General features: G+C 47.3%; 1 protein-coding gene across 2 annotated transcripts in view; it reads right to left on the bottom strand.

The window, feature by feature from the left end:
• The window catches only part of PREX1 (phosphatidylinositol-3,4,5-trisphosphate dependent Rac exchange factor 1), a 718,002-nt gene that overhangs the window by 438,047 nt on the left and 254,256 nt on the right, over positions 1-25,699 (bottom strand). The gene's annotated exons all lie outside the window — the stretch shown is intronic.

Here is a 25,699-nt window from a genome sequence, read left to right as displayed (position 1 = left end):
TGTTGATCTGGTGTCCTGCTGTGAAAGATGGTGTTTTGTGGACTGCCCAAAAGCTGCTGGCACTAATAACTTGGATTCTGCTGGCGCAGAAATACATGGCGCTAAGAGCCTGACAGGCACTAACCTGGTAAACTGATAACACATGCCTGCCTTCTTCCATTGTATAAATTGCCCCCGGAATCAGTGAATGTGTGGAGGCCTGCCCCAATTAGAGGACAATGTCAGCGGGAACCTCACAGGGAGCTGAACTAATGTGGTGCACAAAGAAGTGCATGGGGGAGGCAAAGGACCAAAGAACCCCTTAAGGCTGTGAGGAGAGAGGTCAGACTGCCTGAACAAGTCTGTGGCAGGCAGATATGCACTTAGATTCACACCTGGGCAAGCGGAATGGCTTTGAGAGCGGTGTAGTGAAAGTGACTGCCTTGAAGGTGTTTGCATCTTGGGGACTCGATTACTGGAAGGGATACCTTCAGTTGCCTGCCTTTGGATATGATGGTGCAGCCCTTCAATGGCTTAATATTGTAGTGAACCCCAGCGCCTCCTGGATGCGCAGTGTACCATCGGTGCGAGGGGTCTGGAGAGCTCTCTGTCCTACTACCAACACTAAGATTTACCTGAAGCCTAGGCTGGAGGAGCGTGCAGCTAGGGCTTGTCTGGTCCACTCAGAACTGCTGGCTGGGGAGGCCTTCAGATGGTCAGAGGCAAAATGGTGAAAGACAAGACAGCACAACCACCTCTGGCCAACATAATCATTAATTACATCCAGGCAGTGACTGCAACAGAAAATACGGGGGAGAATCAGACAAGCAACAAAAAGGACTGCACCCCAACACAGACAGTACTGGGGCCATCCATAGATGTTCTAGAGGCAGTCACAGGAACCAGTTCTGAAATGGCATCTAATACTGAGTCGGTCGCCATTCAAGTCAACCCCTTGAGGACAGACCTTTGTAAGTTGGCAGAAAGGGTGACGGCAAATGAGGAAAATGACTGAGGCCTACAACAGGATGTGGCCACCTTGAAGGAGACAGTGTCATCTCTGCAGAAGCTGTCTGTAAGACTATAAGAGGGTGTGGAAGTCTATGAGGGAAGATCAATGAGGAATAATTTGCTATTTGTGGTGTTCCCCGAAGGGGGCAGAGGGACTGTCTACGGCAACACTTTTGGAGGAAGGGATCATGTCCAACACGCCTATACAGGGGCTTTCCAACTTCTTTTTACAACTGAAAGAGCACTTCAGGCCCTGGCCCCTCTACCGTGGCCTGGGGCATAACCACACAATCATTGCATGCTTATTCGATTATAGGGACCGGGACGCTATCCCACACATGTAAGGCTAAATGAGCAACAGCAATTTGAGGGAAACCAATCACAATATTTCTGGATTATACATACATTTTCAAAAACCAATGGAAAACCTACTTGAACGTCAAAAGGCAACTGCAAATTTTGAACTTGAGTGACAGCTTTATGGTCCCAGCGAAATTAAGGGGGGTGCACGAGGGCAAAGCATATTTTTTGTTCAGTGCCAGTGAGGTGAGTGATTGGTTAGACACGCTGGCTGGGGCCTCTGACTGGGGGTCCGTGCGTAGGGATCTGGCAACCGCGGGCAGATCAAGACATTCAAACAAGCCCAGGAAGCAGGAAAAACATAAGAAAGACCAGAGAGCATCTAGAATGTTTGGTCGTATTGTCATAGGATGGGACGGAACCCTCATGAAGCTGTGGTGATGATGAACCCTAGTGACTTCTTTCAGAAGTGACAGAGCCACTCGGGATCGGGCACTGACAATACAGAGGAGGGGGGATGAACTAAAGAACGTGTGGTAATCTTGATCTAGACCAGATGCTTGCAGCTCAAATACCTAACTGCGTTGAAGAAACAAGCAGGGTTTGTCGGTACTATTTCTAGCCTCCATGACTCCTGAAACAATGGTAAGTTTAAAATGAAGGGAGACAGACTTTTTGTGAAACATGGGTTAGTTAACTTGAAGAGGAGGAGGCTACCATTAAGGGCCATTTACAGACTGCAATACTGTTAATTTCTACATGCTGGTGGGAGCAGAAGGGACCAAGGGGCCTAGGCATTGTGGGAGTTGGTTGCATGCTTTGGCCTCATGGCACCTGCAATGTTATGACCTCTACCAAAGCGCTGGGAATCTAAGTTAAGAGTCTTTTTTTAGGGGTTTGCAAAGCTTACAGGACAGGAATGTGGAAAGTTATGCATATTCACACCCAGCTTCACCATAGACTGGAAAAGACGGCCTCACTGCAGAAGGTATGGGGGCGTTGGGAAGTTATGGTTTGTTCAGTTTATCGTTTACTGCGAACAATTGCTACTCATAAGTGTGGATGGTGTGGCACCTGCAACAGTGGGACTCTGTATACGGGGGGTGCTGGTGGGCTGACAAGGGCTGTCTGTGAACGGCCTTTTGATACAGATGAAAAGAAAAGGATGAGGTATTCTAATTTATGATATGGAATGAGAGGGGCCTGGCACAACTTGAGTGCCACAGAGTACATGCTTATATGAAGCGGTGTCTGCGGTCAATCACCTTGTACAGTCCCTCCACCCCCAATAAATGCGTCTCCTGCTACATCTAGTGCATGGAAGAGGTAGAGAGGGCAAATGGTTAACTTATATGTGGACTGAAAGGAAAAAATGAAGGACCATTGTGCTCCTTCTTGGCAGAGATCGCACTCCCAAGATAGGAATAGAGGAGCGTGCCTCATTGGATGAGCCTGTTACTTATGAGGAGCTCACGGATGCTATTACGCGACTTAAAACTGCAAAAACACCAGGAGACAATAGCCTCCCAGCAGAATTGTATCAATAATATGCAGGAACAACAGCAGAGAAACTGCTGGAGGTATACCACGAGGCTCGCCAGAGAGGTCATTTACCTGAATCCATGTGGGTGTCACTAATTGCATTAGTCCCTAATCCTGGTAAGAACCCAGTGTAGCCGTCTTCCTATAGACCGCTGTCCCTCCTAAACACAGACGTTAAGGTACTGAGTGGTGTTCTGGCAGCACAATTATTCCCACACCCACTGGAGCTCAAACACACAGATCAGTGTGGATTTACAGTGCACAAAAGCACCAAATATAAACTCAGATGCCTAGCTCATGTGTACCATGGGTCATATTTGAGGGAGGATCCATACGTCCTCGTATTCTCAAATATTGAACAAGCATTCAACTGAGTTTGTGTTGGAAAAAGTGGTTTAGGCCTGCAGTATATTACATGGATTAAATTACTGTACACAGACCCTAGAGCATGAGTGCGTACAGGCAACATAGTATCAGACATGTTTCCACTCCATAGAGGCACAAGGCAGGGCTGTTGCCTCTCTTATTTGCGCTGGCCATAGAATGCATAGCGGAGTTGTTGCATCAGGCGATGTGGTCCAGGGAAATCTCGGTGGGGGACACTACAAATGTGGTATCCCTATAGGCCGATGACACTGTGGTGTACCTATGACACCCGTACTGTCCCCTACTTATACTCCTGAATGCCCTGCAGGCCTTTGGAGAGGTGTCGGGTCTCTTTGTGAACATACATAAGTCACACCTATTTCCACTGGGTACACTGGGAGAGACACAGATGGGGTCTCTCCTGTAGGTTGGACTCCCATTGGGAGATGAGGGGATTTGATATTTGGGAATAAGGATGGCCCACAAGGAACAGAAATTCCTAGACCTTAACATAAGTAGGGGGAGGGAAGGCTTGAGGGCGTCAATCCGATTCTCAAAAGAACTGCCCCTATCCTTGATGGGTAGGGCAACCATGGTGAAGATGATGGTAATTCCCAGGTGCCTGTATGGCCCACAGGGCACTTTCTATGAGATCCCCTGCCGATATTGTACCGAGCTGGATAACCTTATTTTAGACCTATTATGGGCTAATAAATGGAAAAGAATAGGCCTACCCATGCTTAAGCAGACTTGGGATGGCGATACCAAATGTAGAACTTTACTATTTGGCAGCTCATCTGAAATACGCAGTCCATTGGCTGGACAATGATGACAATTGAGAAAAAAATATCTTAAAAGGCACACATGGGGTTCAGTCATTGCCTGCCTTACTTATGAGTGGGGCACGGACACAGGAAGCAGTCCCATACATTATTTGTCAGGTGTGCAGGGTGTGGGAATGTGCTGTCACTCATGTACTACAGCGTGCCCCTTACGCAAGGGATATGCAGATTTGGAATCTGAAATCTTTTGCTCAAGTCGCAGAAGTTATGTCTGTACAAAAATGAAGAGATGATGGCTGTGATCTCCTAAAAGATCTGTATTTTGGAGACACTTATTATGCAGGAAGACGCAATAGATTAATTTGCTTTGCGATTGGGACAATATTTACAGTATACCAAAACTGCAGCAACAACACATGAGCAGTGGCCATGCTTCTCAAAGGAATGTCCCCATCTTCCATACGTTGACTACACTTCTAGCCATGGCAGGGAGCTGTAAACTGATTTCCCATAAATATAGGCCGCTCAGAGAGGATGTCCCCAGGCTTACCCCCAAAACACAGGGAAATGGAAGGTAGCACTGGGTGACACCTTGACTGCATGCGAGTGGGGAAGAGTACATATTGGGGTAAAGGAGGTGAGCTCTAATGCACATTTTAAATTAATGCAATATAATTATACACACCAGGTGTACTTAATCCCAAAGGCATCACCTGATATTTACAGTACCCGGTCACAGGGTTGCCGCCAGTGTCGCTCTGCAGATGCTGACTTTTTCACTTAGTATGGCATTGTACAACACAAAGCCATTTCTGGAGGGACATAATAGAGAACCTTAATAGGGAAACGCCCTTAAGGCCGACTCCTGAACAACAAAGTCCTGGTTAACGAAAGAGGAACAACGCTTTCCTTAACCACGACTTTGTTGTTTTCTGCCTTGACCACGCATGTGCTGAACAACGCACATGCGTGGTTAAGGCACAAACAAGGGAGTCGGCTGAGGAGGACGACGCGACGAGGCGACGCCTCAGGTAAGTGGGGTGGGGGGGTCGGGGTTTTAGTCTTGGGGTGGGGTGGGGGGTCGGGGTATTTTCTGTTTTAGGGGCGAGGGTGGGGGTTGGGGTATTTTCTGTTTTAGGGGCAGGGTGGGGGGGCAGGGTTTTAGTTTTAGGGGCGGGGGTGGGGGGGTCGGGGTATTTTCCATTTTAGGGGCGGGTGACGGAAGTGGGGGGGTCTGGGTTTTAGGTTTAGGGCCGGGGGTGGGGGGGGTCGGGGTAGTTTCTGTTTTAGGGGTGGGGGCTGGGGTGGGGGGTCGTAGTTTTAGGTTTAGGGCCGGGGGTGGTGTGGGTCGGAGTATTTTCTGTTTTAGGGGCGGGTGGGGGGGTCGGGGTTTTAGGGGCGGGGTGGGGGTCGGGGTATTTTCAGTTTTAGGGGGGGTGGGGGGGTCGGGGTTTTAGGGGCAGGGGTCGGGGTATTTTCCGTTTTAGGGGCGGGGCCGGGGTGGGGGGGTTGGGGTTTTAGGGGTGGGTTGGGGATCGGGTAATTTTAGGGGCGGGTGGGGGGTTGGGGGAGTTTAGGGGCAGGGTGGGGGGCTCAGAGTAGTTTTAGGGGTGGGGTACTTTAGGTTTCAGAGATGGGGTGGGGTTGGGGTTGTTTTAGGTTTTGGGGGTAGGGTGGGGGTCAGTTTTAGGGGTGGGGGCGTAGGTGGGGGTTTGGGGTTTTAGGGGTGGGTTGGGGGGTTGGGTAATTTTAGGGGCGGGTGGGGGTTGGGGGGTTTAGGGGCATGGAGGGGGGCTCGGAGTAGTTTTAGGGGTGGGGGTTGGGGTACTTTAGGTTTCAGGGTTGGGGTTGTTTTAGGTTTTGGTGGTAGGGTGGGGGTTGCGGTAATTTTAGGGAGGAGGTGGGGGTTGGGGTAGTTTTAGGGGCAAGGATGGGGGGTTGGGGTGGTTTTGGGGGGGGGGTCGCGGTAATTTTTAGGGGTGGGGGTGCGGGGCCAGGGGGGATGCATGCAAGAACAATGGATGCCTATCACTAATGCCTTTACCAGGAGTGCCTTTACAACGAAAAATCGTTGTTAAGGCATTCGTGGTAAATGCATTAGTGGTAACCACAAGGTCGTTGTTCCAACCTCGTTGTTCAGGCATTCGTTGTTCCGGCAGGCGTCGTTCCAACATACATTCACCTTAATAGAGTGGCAGGGTGGAATACACCATTTACACCCCAGGCCCTATTGCCGAGACTAATCGGGTCTCAAAAAAGAAAAAACTTAGTCATACATTTATGCTACAAGGGCTATTACTAGCAAAACGACCTACGGCTATTAAATGGTTGAGCGCTGGCCCACCCAGATATGGGGAATGGCTTAGAGATATGATAGAGTGAGCGGTAGCCCAAGAAGTGAGGATGAAACATGTACAGAGAGATGAGAAGTTAGCAGATTACTTGGCTGTGTAGGCGGGTATGTTATTGGAATTGCGTGAACCACTGGATGGGGCATTGAGGAAATGGGAAGCGAGTGAAGTGGAGCTGTCTGTCCCTTCAGCAAATGTCCAAGACCGGGAAAAAGTGGGGGACTGAACCTTTCTGAGAGATGGGCTGTCCAGATGAGATATTGTGCTAATAGGGAGAGTATCAGGGAAGCTTGGTTTGGAATGTAGTCTGCAGATACGCTGGATAGATAAAAGACACTTAACCACCCACACATAAATGGAATCTTGACCCATTGTTATTCGATGTATAGAGCATGCACCCAGATTGCAGATGGCATTGGAATGGGAATTGTTCACGAGGATGGCAATGTGGCACCATTTGTGCTGGAATTGTACTGACTGCTCTGTGTTTATATTGGAAAAATCAATACCATTTTCAAACTAAAAAAAGCATGGCAAAGCCTATAGCTCATGACATTGAAAGGTGTTACCGGACTTTTTGGGTTTGTTCATGTTTTTTCCCCAATGCTGAACTCTGCTGTTACTACGCATGAGCAAGTATTTCTAATGAAGCTGTGACAGACATTTTTATCTTAGACTTAGGAAATTGTGGAGTTCAGCCTTTATTGGGTAATTAAAAAACTCATAAAAGTGTGCAAAGATGTTTTAGAAGAAAACAGACCACCATTAGCACATTGCAGCTGCCATATCTTCAAAAAAAGCAACAAAACTGGAAATAAAATTGAAACAAATAAAAAGTATCCAGAATGGGACGGGAGAACAACAGAGGAGCAGGGATTTGGGATGGGGGTGACTCAATGCTGCTACATTGTTGAGCAGTAAAGGGAAGGAGGAACAACAATGGTGCTTGGAGAGGGTGTTTTCAATAAAAAAAATAACAATAAAAAAAAGTCAGGTAGGATGCAGAGAGAGTGAAGTAACCCCACAGTAGAAAGAGCAGCAAGAAGGGCACAGGGGACATGGATGTGAGGAGAAATCACCACACGGGGAAGAGAGAGCAGACAAACACATGCATTCACATGGCATGCTCAAAGAAAAATAAAAAGTAATTCCATAGATGCAGGCTGCAGGAGATTATAACTCATCAATTCAGATGGATTATGAAAAAGCTATGCTCCAGGAGAAGGACAAACAGAAGAATAAGATGTGAAACGTAAAATAAAAAGCAAGCTAATGAGATTAACAATAGAGGCAACCAATGAAAAGCAATGGGCTGACCTAAAGCCTATTGTAGGTATTGTGTTGTAAACACTATGGGCCTGATTCTAACTTTGGAGGACGGTGTTAAACCGTCCCAAAAGTGGCGGATATACCACCTACCGTATTACGAGTCCATTATATCCTATGGAACTCGTAATACGGTAGGTGGTATATCCGCCACTTTTGGGACGGTTTAACACCGTCCTCCAAAGTTAGAATCAGGCCCTATGTCTTCTGACAAAAAACATCAAAAACTGTTTGCAGGCAAGACATAAAAAGTAGGGCTAAAGTCCTATATAGAATGTATATGGACCATAGTGCAAGATTTAGATAGTTCATTGTGCAAGAAGCTATTCATTTAGTAGCAAACACACTTTTTATATTCCTATAAAGAAGATGTTCAAACACAACAAAAAAAACTAATCTCACTAGTAAATGACTTCACAGGATTCTATAGCCCTAATTAGTCACATCATGCAGACATCACAATAATATTAAAACAGCTTTAGTGAAGGCACCTCAAAGCAGTCCTCCTTCCTTTTACAGGGAAGACATTACTTACTTAAAGACATCACAATAAATTTATGTGATCTTAAAGTTGCAGATGAGCCACCACTGCCTACAGCTATTTCTTCGTACCACCCACCTCCTTCTAGAAGATGAATGGGAATCTTTGGCAATTGTGACCCAGTCTGCCTCCTATGATTTAAACATGTGCATTATATGGGAAGGATGAGGCTGCAGAGGTGGTAGGCCAACATGCAAGCAGGTGAAAAGCTGTGCTCTAAGCCAAACACTATGGCCCTCATTCTGACCCTGGCGGTCGGCGGAGAGACGGCGGTCGGACCGCGAACAGACCGGCGGTATTAAAAATGGCATTCTGACCGTGGCGGTCCCCGCCGCGACCGACCGCCACTTCTCCACTCCGACCGCCACGGCGGTCATGACCGCGGGGCTGGAGTTTGCGCACTCCGGCCCGGCGGTCGTCCCAAGACCGCAAAGGGTATTATGACCCTGCCTACCGCCGCGGTTTCTTGCGGGCGGGAACCGCCGTGCGAACCATGGCGGTTAGCACTATCGGGGCCAGGGAATTCCTTCCCTGGCACTGATAGGGGTCTCCCCCACCCCCCACTACCCACCCGAGTCCTCCCCCCACACCCTCCACCCCCCTGCCACCCCCCAGAGGTGGTACGAACCCCCTCCCCACCCCCACCCCGACATGCACATACATGCACCCCGACATGCACACACCCCCAACATGCACATATACACACCCCCTACACACACATACACAACGGGGACACATACCCGCACACATACATGCAGACATGCGCACCTGCCGAACAGCACACATTACCCATAGACACAGCAGCACCCCCCGCCCGCATACACGCACTCACACACCCCCTCTACACACTCACACGCACACCCCCATGCACGCCCACATCACACAACACCCCCCCACCCCCTCCCCTCACGGACGGTCAACTTACCTTGTGCGTTGGTCCTCCGGGAGGCGACGGGAGCCATGGGGAGGTGACCGCCAACAGAAGACCGCCACACAGAAATGTGGGTCGTAATTCTGTGGGCGGTGTTCTGCTGGCGTGGCGGTGGAGGTTGACCAGTCTCCACTTTCCCGCCGACCGCCAGTGTGGCTGCTGGCGGTTTTCCGGCGGAACGCTCCCAGCGGTCAGAATGCGCACAGCGGCATACCGCCGCGGTCGGCGGTCTTCACCGCGGCGGTAACTCGGCGGTCTTGCGAAAAGACCGCCAAGGTCAGAATGAGGGCCTATGTCTGCTAAAAGCTTTAGGTTGCTGAGATCCCATATTTACAATGTATAAATTACGATAGACGTCCCAGAAGGCTTTGTGCTGTGGACTGAAGCAGGAGAACCAGAACATCACCCTTGTGACATGGGGTATCCCGACCAACACCTGTTGGTGTTGGTTTCCCCACAATTCTTCTTCCCCTAAAATTGTACCTCAGCAGAACACCCAAGGATTGATAAATCTGAAACTGTGTTAAACCTCAATTTCATGATGTACTACGTTCCCAAGAGAAGGCACCTCCCAACAAATCAAAATATCAGAAATACAGTTAAGAAGTTAAAGGGTTCAGTCAATATTGGAGCTGTAAATCATCAGAAAAAATTGGGATGTATTAGCAAATTCAAAAGATGTTGGTCAAAATAAACACCATGAAGGCTCACAGTATTACAGAGTCGTCTAAAATCAATAAAATTATAAATCCAAAGTAGGTAACAAAGTCAACAGAGGAACGGACGGCATCCCAAGTAGAATCAAAAAGACTTCTGGCTCAAAATCAGGTGTTTATATAGAAAATCTTCTCACATAACAGAAGGGAAGCTATACACTCATCATGGTGTGAGCAAATATATCATCCTATTAGCAAACCAGAATTGTTTTCTTAAACGTCATATTGCCTTAGCACCTAAGCTGAATCATAATGATTCTATCCATCCATGATAATGTAACCTGGAGATGGTTCAACAAAGTAGATAAGTGAACAACTGCAAACTATAATGAATTAATAGGGTACAGTGGCCTAATGGAAGAACTTTGCCATAAAATACAGTTTTGTGACCAAGTTAGAGAGATTGCTTAAAGAACAGTAAGACCAATACCAGTGGAAATAAACAAACCTGACTCTACTTGGCTGTGTTCTGCATAAATAACAAACAGTAAAAAGAGCAGGGGGAAACATCCATTTGGGAAAACATGGCTACAAGTCCTACATTAAGGTTTAGTTAACCCCTTGGTGCCACGGGTGTAATGGTTACGTCCAGTGGCAAGGCGCTTGTGTGCCACAGACGTAACCATTTCGTCCTGGCACCATTTTATTTTCAGGTGTGGAGTGACCCCTTAGACAAGGGTCGCTCCCCTGAGGGGCAAATTAATTTTAGGCCATTCTTCCCCCCTTAGGAGCAGATCTGCCTATTTTTATTAGGCCCATCTGCCCCCACATGGGGGGCAGATGCCACTTAGGCACCAGGGATTGGTGTGTGTGTGTTTTGTTTGGGGGGCAGCCCCTTGAGCAAGGGTCGCTCCCCATGGGGGCACGTAACTGTTAGCCATTTCTGCCTCCCTTAGGAGCAGATCGACCTATTTTTGTAAGGCCCATCTGTGAGAAAGTAGCCTCTTTCTAGCCTTGTTACCCCCACTTTTGGCCTGTTTGTGAGTATATGTCAGGGTGTTTTCACTGTCTCACTGGGATCCTGCTAGCCAGGGCCCAGTGCTCATAGTGAAAACCCTATGTTGTCAGTATGTTTGTTATGTGTCACTGGGACCCTGCTAGCCAGGACCCCAGTGCTCATAAGTTTGTGGCCTATATGTATGTGTTCCCTGTGTGATGCCTAACTGTCTCATTGAGGCTCTGCTAACCAGAACCTCAGTGGTTATGCTCTCTCTCCTTTCCAAATGTGTCACTAACAGGCTAGTGACTAAATTTACCAATTCACATTGGCATACTGGTACACCCATATAATTCCCTAGTATATGGTACTGAGGTACCCAGGGTATTGGGGTTCCAGGAGATCCCTATGGGCTGCAGCATTTCTTTTGCTACCCATAGGGAGCTCTGACAATTCTTACACAGGCCTGACACTGCAGCCTGCGTGAAATAACATCCACGTTATTTCACAGCCATCTACCACTGCACTTAAGTAACTTATAAGTCACCTATATGTCTAACCTTCACCTGGTGAAGGTTGGGTGCAAAGTTACTTAGTGTGTGGGCACCCTGGCACTAGCCAAGGTGCCCCCACATCGTTTAGGGCAAATTCCCTGGACTTTGTGAGTGCGGGGACACCATTACACGCGTTCACTGTACATAGGTCACTACCTATGTACAGCGTCACAATGGTAACTCCGAACATGGCCATGAAACATGTCTATGATCATGGAATTGTCACCCCAATGCCATTTTGGCATTGGGGGGACAATTCCAAGATCCCCCGGGTCTCTAGCATAGTACCCGGGTACTGCCAAACTGCCTTTCCGGGGTCTCCACTGCAGCTGCTGCCAACCCCTCAGACAGGTTTCTGCCCTCCTGGGGTCCAGGCAGCCCTGGCCCAGGAAGGCAGAACAAAGGACTTCCTCTGAGAGAGGGTGTAACACCCTCTCCCTTTGGAAATAGGTGTGAGGGCTGGGGAGGAGTAGCCTCCCCCAGCCTCTAGAAATGCTTTGATGGGCACAGATGGTGCCCATCTCTGCATAAGCCAGTCTACACCGGTTCAGGGATCCCCCAGCCCTGCTCTGGCGTGAAACTGGACAAAGGAAAGGGGAGTGACCACTCCCCTGACCTGCACCTCCCAGGGGAGGTGCCCAGAGCTCCTCCAGTGTGTCCCAGACCTCTGCCATCTTGGAAACAAAGGTGTTTGTGGCACACTGGACTGCTCCGAGTGGCCAGTGCCAGCAGGTGATGTCAGAGGCTCCTTCTGATAGGCTCTTACCTCTCTTGGTAGCCAATCCTCCTTCCTTGGTAGCCAAACCTCCTTTTCTGGCTATTAAGGGTCTCTGCTTGGGGGAATTCTTCAGATAACGAATGCAAGAGCTCATCAGAGTTCCTCTGCATCTCCCTCTTCACCTTCTGCCAAAGGATCGATCGCTGACTGCTCAGGACGCCTGCAAAACCGCAACAAAGTAGCAAGACGACTACTAGCAACCTTGTATCGCTTCATCCTGCTGGCTTTCTCGACTGTTTCCAGGTGGTGCATGCTCTGGGGGTAGCCTGCCTCCTCTCTGCACCAGGAGCTCTGAAGAAATCTCTCGTGGGTCGACGGAATCTTCCCCCTGCAACCGCAGGCACCAAAAGACTGCATCACTGGTCCTCTGGGTCCCCTCTCAGCATGACGAGCATGGTCCCTGGAACTCAGCAACTCTGTCCAAGTGACTCCCAGCGTCCAGTGACTCTTCAGTCCAAGTTTGGTGGTGGTGAGTCCTTGCCTCCCCACGCTAGACTGCATTGCTGGGAACCGTGTGATTTGCAGCTGCTCCGGCTCCTGTGCACTCTTCCAGGATTTCCTTCGTGCACAGCCAAGCATGGGTCCCAGACACTCCTTCCTGCAGTGCACAACCTTCTGAGTTGTCCTCCGGCATCGTGGGACTCCCTTTTGTGACTTCGGGTGGACTCCAGTTCACTTTTCTTCTAAGTGCCTGTTCAGGTACTTCTGCGGGTGCTGCCTGCTTCTGTGAGGGCTCCCTACGTTGCTGGGTTCCCCCTCTGTCTCTTCCTCCAAGTGACGACATTCGTGTCCCTCCTGGGCCTCAGCAGCACCCAAAAACCTCTACCACTACCCTTGCAGCTAGCAAGGCTTGTTTGCGGTCTTTCTGCGTGGGAAACCTCCGCAAGCTTCAATGCGACGTTGGACATCCATCCTCCAAAGGGGAAGTTCCTAGTCCTCTTCTTTCTTGCAGAACACGAAGCTTCTTCCAACAGGTGGCAGCTTCCTTGCACCCTCAGCTGGCATTTCCTGGGCTCCTGCCCACTCTTGACACTGTTGCGACTATTGGACTTGGTCCCCTTGTCTTGCAGGAACTCAGGTCTGGAAATCCACTGTTGTTGCATTGCTGGTGTTTTTTCTTCCTGCAGAACCCCCCTATCACGACTTCCGTACTCTCCGGGGGTAATAGGTGCACTTTACACCTACCTTTCATGGTCTTGGGGTGGGCTATTTTTCTAACCCTCACTGTTTTCTTACAGTCCCAGCGACCCTCTACAAGCTCACATAGGTTTAGGGTCCATTCGTGGTTCGTATTCCACTTTTGGAGCATATGGTTTGTGTTGCCCCTATACCTATGTGCTCCTATTGCAATCTACTGTAACTTTACATTGCTTGCATTACTTTTCTTGCTATTACCTGCATAATTTTGGTTTGTGTACATATATCTTGTGTATATATCTTATCCTCATACTGAGGGTACTCACTGAGATACTTTTGGCATATTGTCATAAAAATAAAGTACCTTTATTTTTAGCACTTCTGTGTATTGTGTTTTCTTATGATATTGTGCATATGACACCAGTGGTATAGTAGGAGCTTTACATGTCTCCTAGTTCAGCCTAAGTTGCTTTGCCATAGCTACCTTCTATCAGCCTAAGCTGCTAGAAACACCTCTTCTACACTAATAAAGGATAACTGGACCTGGCACAAGGTGTAAGTACCTCTGGTACCCACTACAAGCCAGGCCAGCCTCCTACATTATCTGCCCCACAGGGGGGACCGATATCCCACTAGAAACCAGAGAATATATATATTTTTTTTTTTAAAAGAAGAGGGTGGGGGTATGGCCATATTCCCACCCCAAATAAATGGGGACAAAGTTGTTCTGCCTACTGGTGGGTAGATGTGGCAACTACCCCCGATCCACACCCCTGGGGTGGAGGGAACGGGAGATAACCTACTAGATGCCAGGGGATAAAAAAAATAAAAAAAATAGAGGGGTGGTGCCTACCAACCAGTGGGGCATGGTTATGCCTCCACCCCAACTGAAGGAGGTAACAGTCTTTCAGCTCTCCCCAACGCACACTAAAAGATCTTATCCCAACGGCAAGCAAGAGGACATTTGATTATTTGGGGTTTTAATTTTACATTTGGGCCATGAGAGCTTGGCTAAGTCTCAAACTGTCCCACTTGGAATGGTGAGGGATGCACATTTTGGACTTTGAGACGCTGCCATCTAGAAGAATCTGCGAGACCTAGACACATCTGAAAACTAAACATCTGAGTGAGTCCATGGTGGTGTGCTTCACATGCACCCTGCACCATTTTCCTACCCACAATGCCCTGCAAACCTCAAAATTTGCTTGAAATCACACATTTCCCCATATTTTTGTGATGGAACCTCTGGAATCCACAAAATTCCTACCACCCAGCATTGTCACATCTATACTGATAAATATTCTGCCCCACTTGTCAGCCTAAAAATGTTTTTTTTTTCCAAACTGCCCTTTTAGACTTGCTTTGGTTCCTCCTCAATTTCTACATGTTTTTGGCTCTTCCCTGTCACAGGCACTTGGCCCACCTACACAAGTGAGGTATACTTTTTATCGATGTTAGGAAATTTGTGCCGGTACTGTGATCCCACACAGAAATGTGGGGAAAATTTGATTTTTTTCCAGCTAAATTTGAGGTTTGCTGAGGATTCTGGCTAAAAACACTGAGGGATCCACGCAAGTCATACCTCCCTGGACTCCCTCGGGTGTCTAGTTTTCAGAAATGTGTGAGTTTGGTAGGTTTCCCTAAATGGTTGCTGAGCCCAGGACCAAAAACGTAAGGGCACCCTCCCCCCCTGCAAAAACAAGTAGTTTTGATAATTTTAATGTGTTCACGCAGTGTTTTGGGTCATTTCCTATCGTGGGCACTAGGCCTACCCACACAAGTGAGGTACCATTTTTATCGGGAGCTGTGAGGGAATGCTGGTGGAAGGAAGTTTGTGGCTCGCCTCACATTCCAGAACTTTGCACCACCGAAATTTGAGGAAAAAGTGTTTTTTTGCCAAATGTTGAGGTTTGTAAAGGATTCTGGGTAACAGAACCTGGTGAGAGCACAACAAGTTACCCCATCCTGGGTTCCCCGGTGTCTAGTTTTCAGAAATGCCCAGGTTTGCTAGGTTTCCCTAGGTGCCGGATGAACTAGAGGCCAAAATCCACAGCTAGGCGCTTTGCAAAAAACAGGTCAGTTTTCATAAGAATAATTTGCTGTGTCCATGTTGTGTTTTGGGGCGTTTCCTGTTGTGGGCACTAGGCCTACAAACACAAGTGAGGTACCATTTTTATTGGGAGACTTGGGGGAATGCTCGGTAGAAGGATGTTGTGTCTCCTCAGATTCCAGAACTTTGCAGCACCGAAATGTGAGAGAAAAGTGTTTTGTTAGACAAATTGAGGTTTGCAAAGGATTCTGGGTGCCAGAACCTGGTGAAAGCCCCACAAATCACCCCATTCGGAATTTCCCTATGTGTCTAGTTTTAAAAAATGTATAGGTTTGCTAGGTTTCCCTAGGTGCTGGCTGAGCTAGAAGCCAAAATCCACAGCTAGGCACTTTGCAAAAAAACAGGTCAGTTTTCTTTGGGAAAATGTGATGTGTCCACGTTGTATTTTGTGGCGTTTCCTGTTGTGGGCACTAGGCCTACCAACACAAAGTGAGGTACCATTTTTATCGGGAGACTTGGGGGAATGCTGGGAGGAAGGAAGTTTGTGGCTCCTCTCAGATTCCAGAACTTTCCATCATTGAAATGTGAGGAAAAGTGTTTGTTTTGCCAAATTTTGAGGATTGCAAAGGATTCTGGGTAACAGAACCTGGTGAGAGCCCCACAAGTCACTCCATCCTGGATTTCCCTAGGTGTCTAATTTTAAAAAAATGCACAGGTTTGCTAGGTTTCCCCAGGTGCCGGCTGAGCTAAAGGCCAAAATCCACAGCGAGGCACTTTCCCAAAAAAACACGTCAGATTTAAATGTAAAAATGTGATGTGTCCATGTTGAATTTCCTGTCACAGGCACTAGGCCTACCCACACAAGTGAAGTACCATTTTTATCAGGAGACTTGGGGAAACACAGAATAGAAGAACAAGTGCTATTGACCCTAGTCTTTCCTTCCAAATGTAAGACAGTGTGTAAAAAAGAAGTCTATTTGAGAAAAGCCCTGTAATTAACATGCTAGTATGGGGATACCTGAATTGAGAGATGTGCAAATAACTACTGCTTCTCAACACCTTATCTTGTGCCCAGTTTGGAAATACAAAGGTTTACTTGACATCTATTTTTCACTCTTTATATTTTACCAAATTAATTGCTGTATACAATGAAAACCATTGCAAGGTGCAGCTAATTTATTGGCTCTGGGTATCTAGGGTTCTTCATGAACCTATAAGCCCAATATATCCCCCCCAACCAGAAGAGTCCAGCAGACGTAACGGTATATTGCTTTAAAAAATCTGCCCTAGCTGGTAAAAGTTATTGTTACACCGCAGCGTTCGCTGCGGCCGCGGGCTCAGGTTGCCGCGGCGCGGCACGTTAATTTTGCCGCGGCCGACGCCCGGGCCGCGGTAGACGCCGAGGCAGACACCCAGGTCGCGGGGGTCGCCGCGGCTCCGGCGAGGGCCATAAAGGCTCCAGGGAGCCGGTCTGGGGGTCACGGCGCTCGCCGCTCCCCCTTTTTCAAGTTCTGCCTTAAAGGCAGACGCGGCAGAGCCTGAAACCCCGAGGGGGTTTCAGGCATGGCCGCACACAGCGCATTATGCGCTTAACATTTATTTCTCTTGCATGTATTCACCTGCCCACCACCACTTACCGATGTTCCTAGGACAAACCGAACCCTTACACTGGGGGTTCTTTATACTTGCCTTTTTTCTCTTCCCAGCATGCTTACCACTTCCTCTCTACCCAGCATGCATTGTCTAACACACATACCTAATTCATTACTGTTTTCTTTTCCCCAATCCAAGATGGCGGTGTTCTACTTCCTGTTTCCTGTTTCCTCTCCAGGGGTATTTAAGGGGATTCCAACTGCCTGTTCATTGCGTTGCAACACTCTTTGGTGATAGTCACGCTCCTATTTGATATCCTTCTGCGAATCCTGTCTGTTCCTGATTTGCTTTGTTTTCCTGCCTTCCTGAACTGCGGTCCTAATACCCTGGTTTCCTCCTTTTCGTTTCAGGGAGTTCCTGTGGAGGTTTTTTACCCTACTGGGGTTTTTCCTCTGGGACTCCTTCTGGAGGGCACGGACTGTAGTGGTTCGCTCATACCAAACAGCACCGTGGCTACCGGAAGGGGTCGCCCCTACCTCGGCCAGAGCAGAACCCGTCGGAACAAGGACCGTTCCCCTACGCCTCTCCGCTCCGAGGGTAAGACCGTTGAGTACCGCGACAGATTGCAACGCCCACAATTCCTGTTGCAGTCCGGAACTATGGATAACCCAGTGGTAAACACGGAACCTACTAACCAGGACCTACTGGCGACGATACAACAACAGGCTCAAGAACTCCAGCAATTACGTACTGAGAATACTGTTTATCGACAAACCTTTGCCTCCAGGACCACAGATGTCCCTGCAGTAGCCGCCTCTACACCTCGATTTTCCGGGGATCCCACCACATTAAAAGAATTCCTGGATGCCTTAACGGTGTACTTTGCCTTTCGCCCCTCGCAATTTGTACAAGATAAGACCAAGGTGGGGTATTTGATTAGTGCCTTATCAGGACCAGCCTTGGCCTGGGCCACACCTCTAGTAACCAGAAACGATCCCTGTCTATCTAATTATTCCACCTTTATCACTACTTTTAAACAGATGTTTGAACGCCCTGGACTCGAGGCGTCAGCAGAAGAGGCTCTTTGCGAAGTCCAACAAGGGAGTCAGGATGTATTACAATACATCACCCGTTTCAGACAATTAGCTGCAGAAACAACCTGGGTGGAACGTACCTTGGTGACACTCTTTCGTAGAGGTCTAAGAGAGGACATCAAAGATGAACTAGTACATTCTGCCAGGATAAAAAACCTCAAAGGGTTGATGGACCAAGCACTAACTATAGAGTATCGGTTAAATGAACGACGAATGGAGAAAAAGAAGAGTCGTTTGCCTTTTCACTCAGTACCATCTCGTCCCTTCGCCCATCGTTCCGAGGAAGCCCGCCCTGAATCCAAAGGGAATACCGAGGAAGAGCCCATGCAGATTGACACAGCTCGCGGACCTCTATCCGCCAGCGAAAGGGAACATAGACGAAGGAAGGGGCTTTGCCTATATTGTGGTGCAGCTGGTCACCTAATTCGCGCCTGCCCCATTCGTCCAACCAAGCCCTTGGGAAACGCCAACTCCCGTCCCCAGTAAGAAGGGTGAGGACGGGATATCATGATATACCTTCTATTTGCTCTTCCAGGGAGGAAGGAACTGCTCTTTTTCTCTTACCAGTTATCCTCCATTTAACTGATGGCCGTGAAGCAAGAACTTTGGCTTTATTGGATTGCGGAGCCAGTGGCCTATATTTAGATGAAACCTGGGCCAAAGAACAACAAATAACACAAATACCCAAATAAATACCAGAACAGGTACATACTGTGGATGGGTCACTCTTGGCCTCTGGACCGGTACAATACACCACCCCTACTTTCTGTTTACAGTTCGGTAAACATCAGGAAATTCTCTCGTTTGACTTAATCTCATCACCACACCATGTCATGATCCTGGGAATTCCATGGCTTACACGGCACAATCCTTACATCAACTGGGAAACAAAAACCATTTTGTTATCCTCCCATTTTTGTCAACACCATTGCTATCTGGCCGGGGATTATTGGTCCCCAAAAAGTCTCTCAACAGCACCTGCCCAGGTGGGAGGATCCATTAATGTTCTACAGGGAGTTCCCAGACAGTATCAGGACTATATCGATGTATTCTAGAAGCCAGAAAGACCTGAATTGCCACCCCACAGAGAATACGACTGTGCCATTTCTTTAGAGCCAGACACTGTAGTTCCTTTTGGGCGGATGTACTCCCTCACCGAACCAGAGAAACAAATTCTGAAGGAGTACCTAGATGAGAATCTACAAAGTGGGTTAATAACTCCCTCCTCTTCACCCGCCGGGGCTCCTCTTTTCTTTGTACCAAAGAAAACCAAAGACCTGCGTCCCTGTATCGACTTCAGAGGGTTAAACAGGATCACTATCAAAGACCGGTATCCGCTACCCCTCATCAAAGACATCTTAGAAGCAGTCAGAGGAGCCAAGAGGTTCACTAAGCTGGATCTCCGAGGAGCCTATCATCTGCTAAGAGTCAGAGAAGGTGATGAGTGGAAGACCGCCTTTAGAACACCTTTTGGTCACTACGAATATAGAGTAATGCCCTTCGGACTCACTAATGCCCCGTCCATCTTTCAAAGATTCATGGATTCTATCTTTTCTGATCTTTTGCAACAAACAGTGGTAGTGTATCTTGACGATATCCTAATTTATTCGGTTCATCCAGAGGAACATTCCAAACACGTCCGCCAAGTCTTAGAAAGACTCCGACAACATCATTTGTTCTGTAAGCCTGAAAAATGCGAATTTGATCAGATAGAAGTGAAATATTTGGGATACTGTATAGACCAAACCGGAATTGCCATGGACTCAGACAAAGTACAGGCTATATTGAACTGGCCATCTCCTTCTTCCATCAAGGAGACTCAATGTTTTCTGGGACTAGCCAACTTCTACCGGCAGTTCATAGCAGACTTTGCCCAGAGAACCAGCTTCATTACTCAAACCCTCAAAAAGGAACACCTAAAGAAAGGTTTTTGTTGGACACCAGGCGCTGAGTCAGCTTTTCAGGACTTAAAGAAAGCCTTTAGTCAAGCCCCTATTCTTCGACACCCAGACACTAGCAAACAATTCATTGTTGTCACAGACGCCTCAGAAAGAGCCATTGGGGCTGCCTTGTTACAAAGACAAGACGATGATGACCTAGAACACCCTGTATTCTATCTATCCCACATTCTATCTGATTCTGAGCGAAACTATTCCGTGCTAGAACGCGAATTACTCGCCTTAAAGGTCGCGTGCACTGAATGGAGACACTTTTTGATGGGATCAAAGGAGCCCTTCGAAGCCCGGACCGATCATAGAAATCTACAGTGTTTAAGAAATTTCCAGTGCCAAAATAGCCGGCAAGCTCGATGGGCCTTCTTCTTCAGCCAGTATGATTTCTATATCACCTACATCCCTGGTTCTCAGAACATCCTGGCGGATGCCCTGTCCCGACGTTATCCTGGGTGCGGTGATTCCGCGGTTCAAAACTTATTCGACAACAATAAAATCATAGGGGTAGCACAGACCTTTTTAGATCAAGTTAAGTCTGAATATGCCCGTCTACACGAAACAGAACTAAAGAGGTTACGTCCACAGCTGCACATAGATCATGACTACTATTATCATGATAAGGCCCTGTTTTTACCCACTAAAACAGTGCAAATCGAAGCCTTACACATGTGCCATGATTCTCCTATTGCGGGTCATCGAGGAGTGAAAGCGACTCAAGATCTTTTGCTTCGCTCTTTCTGGTGGCCAACTCTCAAGGCTGACACTGAGGCATATGTGTTATCCTGTCCTACATGTGCTCAAGCCAAGACACCCCGAACCAGACCTGTGGGCTTACTCCGCCCAATACCTGTTCCCCCAGGCCCATGGCTTACCATATCCACCGATTTTATGTGCGCCTTACCTTCCTCAATGGGAAACCACGTCATAATGGTAACTGTGGACTCCTTCACCAAGATGGCCCACTTCACGGCCTTGAGAAAGTTACCCACGGCAAAGGAGTTAAGTCAGGTCTTTACTCAAGAAATTTTCAGGCTACATGGGCTACCCCAAGTTATTATATCAGACAGAGGTCCCCAATATATCTCCCGTTTCTGGAACCAATTCTGCAAGATCTTGGGGATCCAGGTGGCCTTGTCATCCGGGTTCCACCCTCAAACCAATGGACAAACAGAACGACTCAATCAGGGTCTCGAGCAGTACTTACGTAGCTTCTGTAACGCTACACAAAGTAATTGGGCTCCCTACTTACCGCTTGCCGAATTCTCCTATAATAACTCTCTACACAGTGCCTCTAAAGTCTCTCCTTTCTATGGCTCCTATGGTTTCCATCCCAGGGCCTTCCCAACTCCCCTGAGAGACAACTCCAACCTTCCCGCCATCTCCTCTTTCGTTCGACAGCTACGGGGTATACAGCGAATTATCCATTCTAACCTTGTGTCCACCAAGTCCCGCATGAAGACAATAGCAGATAGGAGACGCTGTGCGGCTCCTCTATATCAACTCCATGATAAGGTCTGGCTCTCCTCTAGATTCCTACCTCTCCGACTCACCCAAAACAAATTCAAGCCCCGCTTTTAGGGTCCCTTTCTCATTCTCAAGAAGATCAACCCAGTGTCCATGCGTCTTCGCCTACCTCGGACATGGAAGATCCACCCAGTATTCCATGTCTCGCAACTGAAACCTTACCGTCCTGATCTCTTTCATAGGCAGTTGCCCTGTCCCCCTCCTTTGTTGGTTGACAATGTGCCTGAATACGAAGAGCAGGAGGTCTGTGACTCTCGATTTTTCCATGGGCGCCTCCAATACCCTATTCATTGGAAGGGGTACCCTTTGAGTGAGTGTTCCTGGGAGGATGCCTCTTCAGTCCATGCTCCTCTTTTAATCCGCCGCTTTTTTCGGCTCTTCCCTCACAAACCCGGGGCCTCGGGGAGGGGGCATACTGTTACACCGCAGCGTTCGCTGCGGCCGCGGGCTCAGGTTGCCGCGGCGCGGCACGTTAATTTTGCCGCGGCCGACGCCCGGGCCGCGGTAGACGCCGAGGCAGACACCCAGGTCGCGGGGGTCGCCGCGGCTCCGGCGAGGGCCATAAAGGCTCCAGGGAGCCGGTCTGGGGGTCACGGCGCTCGCCGCTCCCCCTTTTTCAAGTTCTGCCTTAAAGGCAGACGCGGCAGAGCCTGAAACCCGGAGGGGGTTTCAGGCATGGCCGCACACAGCGCATTATGCGCTTAACATTTATTTCTCTTGCATGTATTCACCTGCCCACCACCACTTACCGATGTTCCTAGGACAAACCGAACCCTTACACTGGGGGTTCTTTATACTTGCCTTTTTTCTCTTCCCAGCATGCTTACCACTTCCTCTCTACCCAGCATGCATTGTCTAACACACATACCTAATTCATTACTGTTTTCTTTTCCCCAATCCAAGATGGCGGTGTTCTACTTCCTGTTTCCTGTTTCCTCTCCAGGGGTATTTAAGGGGATTCCAACTGCCTGTTCATTGCGTTGCAACACTCCTTGGTGATAGTCACGCTCCTATTTGATATCCTTCTGCGAATCCTGTCTGTTCCTGATTTGCTTTGTTTTCCTGCCTTCCTGAACTGCGGTCCTAATACCCTGGTGTCCTCCTTTTCGTTTCAGGGAGTTCCTGTGGAGGTTTTTTACCCTACTGGGGTTTTTCCTCTGGGACTCCTTCTGGAGGGCACGGACTGTAGTGGTTCGCTCATACCAAACAGCACCGTGGCTACCGGAAGGGGTCGCCCCTACCTCGGCCAGAGCAGAACCCGTCGGAACAAGGACCGTTCCCCTACGCCTCTCCGCTCCGAGGGTAAGACCGTTGAGAACCGCGACAGTTATAGAAGAAAAAGTGGACGTCAATGTCAATATTTTTTTTATTTTAGCTGTTACTTTCTGTAGGAAAACCTTGAAGGATCCACACAAATGACCCCTTGCTGAATTCAGAATTCTGTCTACATTTTAGAAATGTTTAGCTATCTGGGATCCAGCACTGGTTTCGCGCCCATTTCTGTCACTAACTGGAAGGAGGCTGAAAGCACAAAAAATAGTAAAAGTGGGGTATGTCCAAGCAAAATGCCAAAATTATCTTGAAAAACGTGGTTTTCTTATTCAAGTCTGCCAGTTACCGAAAGCTGGTAAGAGGGTGATTTTAGACCCGCAAACACTTTGTGGAGGCCATCTTCAGGGAAAAAAAAACACTGCAGCACTTCTTTCTAATTTTTCTGAAAAAAACGAAATTTTAGCTTTATTTTGGCTAATTTCTTGGTCTCCTCCAGAGGAACCCACAAATTCTGGGTACCTTTAAAATCCCAGGGGTGTTGCAAAAAAAGGGTGTAAATTTGGCATGGCTAGCTTATGTGGGCAAAAAGTTATGAGGGCCTAAGTGCGAACTTCCCCAAATAGCTAAAAAAAAAAAAAAAAAAAAAAAAAGGCCTGGCAGCTGAGGGGGGAAAAGGCCTGGCAGCGAAGGGGTTAAAAAGGGCCTGAAAAGCACAGTTCTGCATGTGATGGGAAATTGTTTTAAACATCACAGTATCAGTGAGAACATAATTAATCACAAGTAAAACTACATTCTGCACATTGTTAGTGATGCACACAAATATAAATGCAAAAAAATTCAATCGTTAAGACTGCATTTTTAGCCATAATTTCTGATATTTTCATAAGACTCAAATGGAAACGTGTCACATTGTAATGCCTCTTTACAGTGTGTAGGGCGGAGAAACTTACATCTATAGTCTCTAAATCTAAACCTCTGAAAACCAGTGCATTCAATTTTTAGCAAATATTTGTATATTTTACAGTCCAAAGAACAAGAGCTTGTTCCAACCAACAGAGTGGTTGTGTTTTTGTAGAGGAGTCTTGCAGCATAATTGCACTTCACGTTCGTGCTACACCAGGCATAACAATCAAACCACTAGTGTACATATATAAGAAAAATAAAATTGTTTATTTAAAATGTTATTTGTAGTCGACATTTTATACATAGCATTTGAAACTCATTTAAAAAAAAGAGCTGGCAAATCTATTAGGTCTGATGTTAACTATGGGCCTTTTGGGTTTGGCAGCGCTTCTTTCGTTTTGTCATGTCTTTAGTAAACTCGTTAGGTGATCTGTAACACTGCCCCCCGTGAGAAACAAATACTGTCTAAAAGCAAACTTTTTTTGTTTAAAAAAAGCACACATTGCCGTTGCAGTCCCCGCCACTGAACAGAACTGCCCTTTGTGCTAATGTCCTCCTTGCGGATCAGCAGAAAGCTATCACATCAGTGACGTGAGCTAAAGTTTTAAATGAGCGGACTCCTTGCACTACGCCGTAGTGGGCGGAAGAACTACGTAAATGCACTAAAGCAGGTCAATGGGTGAAAAGGTATGGCTGAAAGGCCCTGTAAGCGGTTCCTATATTTCTAGCATAAGGTCTTGGCATACACCGGAAATCAAGATAAAAATGTCACACACTGCCCCTGTTGTAGAGTATTCATATAAAAGTTTGGATGATTTTTATGATGATTTATTAAATTCAAGCGTCAGTGTCTTATCCCATGAGGGTGAAACATAACATGGCCTAAAGTTTCCAGTTGTGCCTTGGGCCAAGTCAAAAATATATCCCAGAAAGGGCCATAAACTATATAGCAATATTGATCGACTCATAGCACTATTCATGCATTCATAGAATACAGGCACCAAAGACCCCACCTATCTACGGTCAGCTTATACTATTAAGCAATATTTAAAAAATAAATATTCAGCAAAATTAACTGATAGAAACCTAGGCAATGTTACTCAAACTATAATCCAAGGCTGGACAAACCGTTTTTTTTGTTTCACATAGGCCAGCCCTTTGTAGGCAGGCCTCTGTCTTCTGTCTGTAGGTGTGCAGGCAGGATGCTTATAAAATAACACTTTAAAGGAATACCATGACAGGGGGCGTGGGCCATCATACACAGTGACAGAAACAGACAAAGATAAATGATGGAACAGGAGTAAAACATAGGGAGAGGGACAGGCAAAAAAAAAAGAGGATGAGCGAGAAAGGTATGAAAGAAAAAGCAATGATTAGAGAAAATGATGGGTAGATAGGGGGGAAAGAAAGAATGGAAGGGGGGGAAAAAGATAATAGCAAGTAAGGAACCGTGAACAGAATGAAGGAAAACATGAGAAAGTTAGGCCAGAAAGCTGAAAGAATGAATGTATGTATGTATAGGTGAATGGAAGATTAGTTGGAAGGGAAAAAGGTTGTAGGAAGAGAGAAGGGTCCCACAAGTGAAAGGGTGGATGGAAGGAGTAAACAATGGGAAGATGGAGAGGGGTGAATCAATGAATGTGAAAGGATGGGTGGATGCATAAATATACTGATTGGCGAATGAAAGAAGCCTCAAAGTGAGAGGAAGAACAGATGGAAAAATATGATTGAATGGGGTGTGTGGATGGAGGAAAGGTTAAGGGATGGACAGGTGGGTGAATGAATAGATGATACTTTGATGTATTGATGGATAGATGATAGAAGTGTGGAAATAACTTGTCTAAGGTTTTTTGTATGTCCTGGTATATCTTGACCACTGACGACTTGACCAAGTAAAAGTAAACCAAAAAGGAATATTGGGGAAAAAAATAATTCAGAAAGGCTGCGTGAACTTTCCTGCAAAGGGAAAGACTTGGAACTGTAACATGCTGCTTATTAATATACATTGTAATGTTCTTGTTGGTTTGAAATTATGCATTTCTTGTTTTCGTTTTATTGTT

This window comes from Pleurodeles waltl, chromosome 7 (assembly GCF_031143425.1).
Source record: "Pleurodeles waltl isolate 20211129_DDA chromosome 7, aPleWal1.hap1.20221129, whole genome shotgun sequence".
Taxonomy (NCBI): Eukaryota; Metazoa; Chordata; class Amphibia; order Caudata; family Salamandridae; genus Pleurodeles; species Pleurodeles waltl.
The sequence above is the reverse complement of the archived record's forward strand: the minus strand, read 5'-3'. Positions and strand labels throughout refer to the sequence as shown.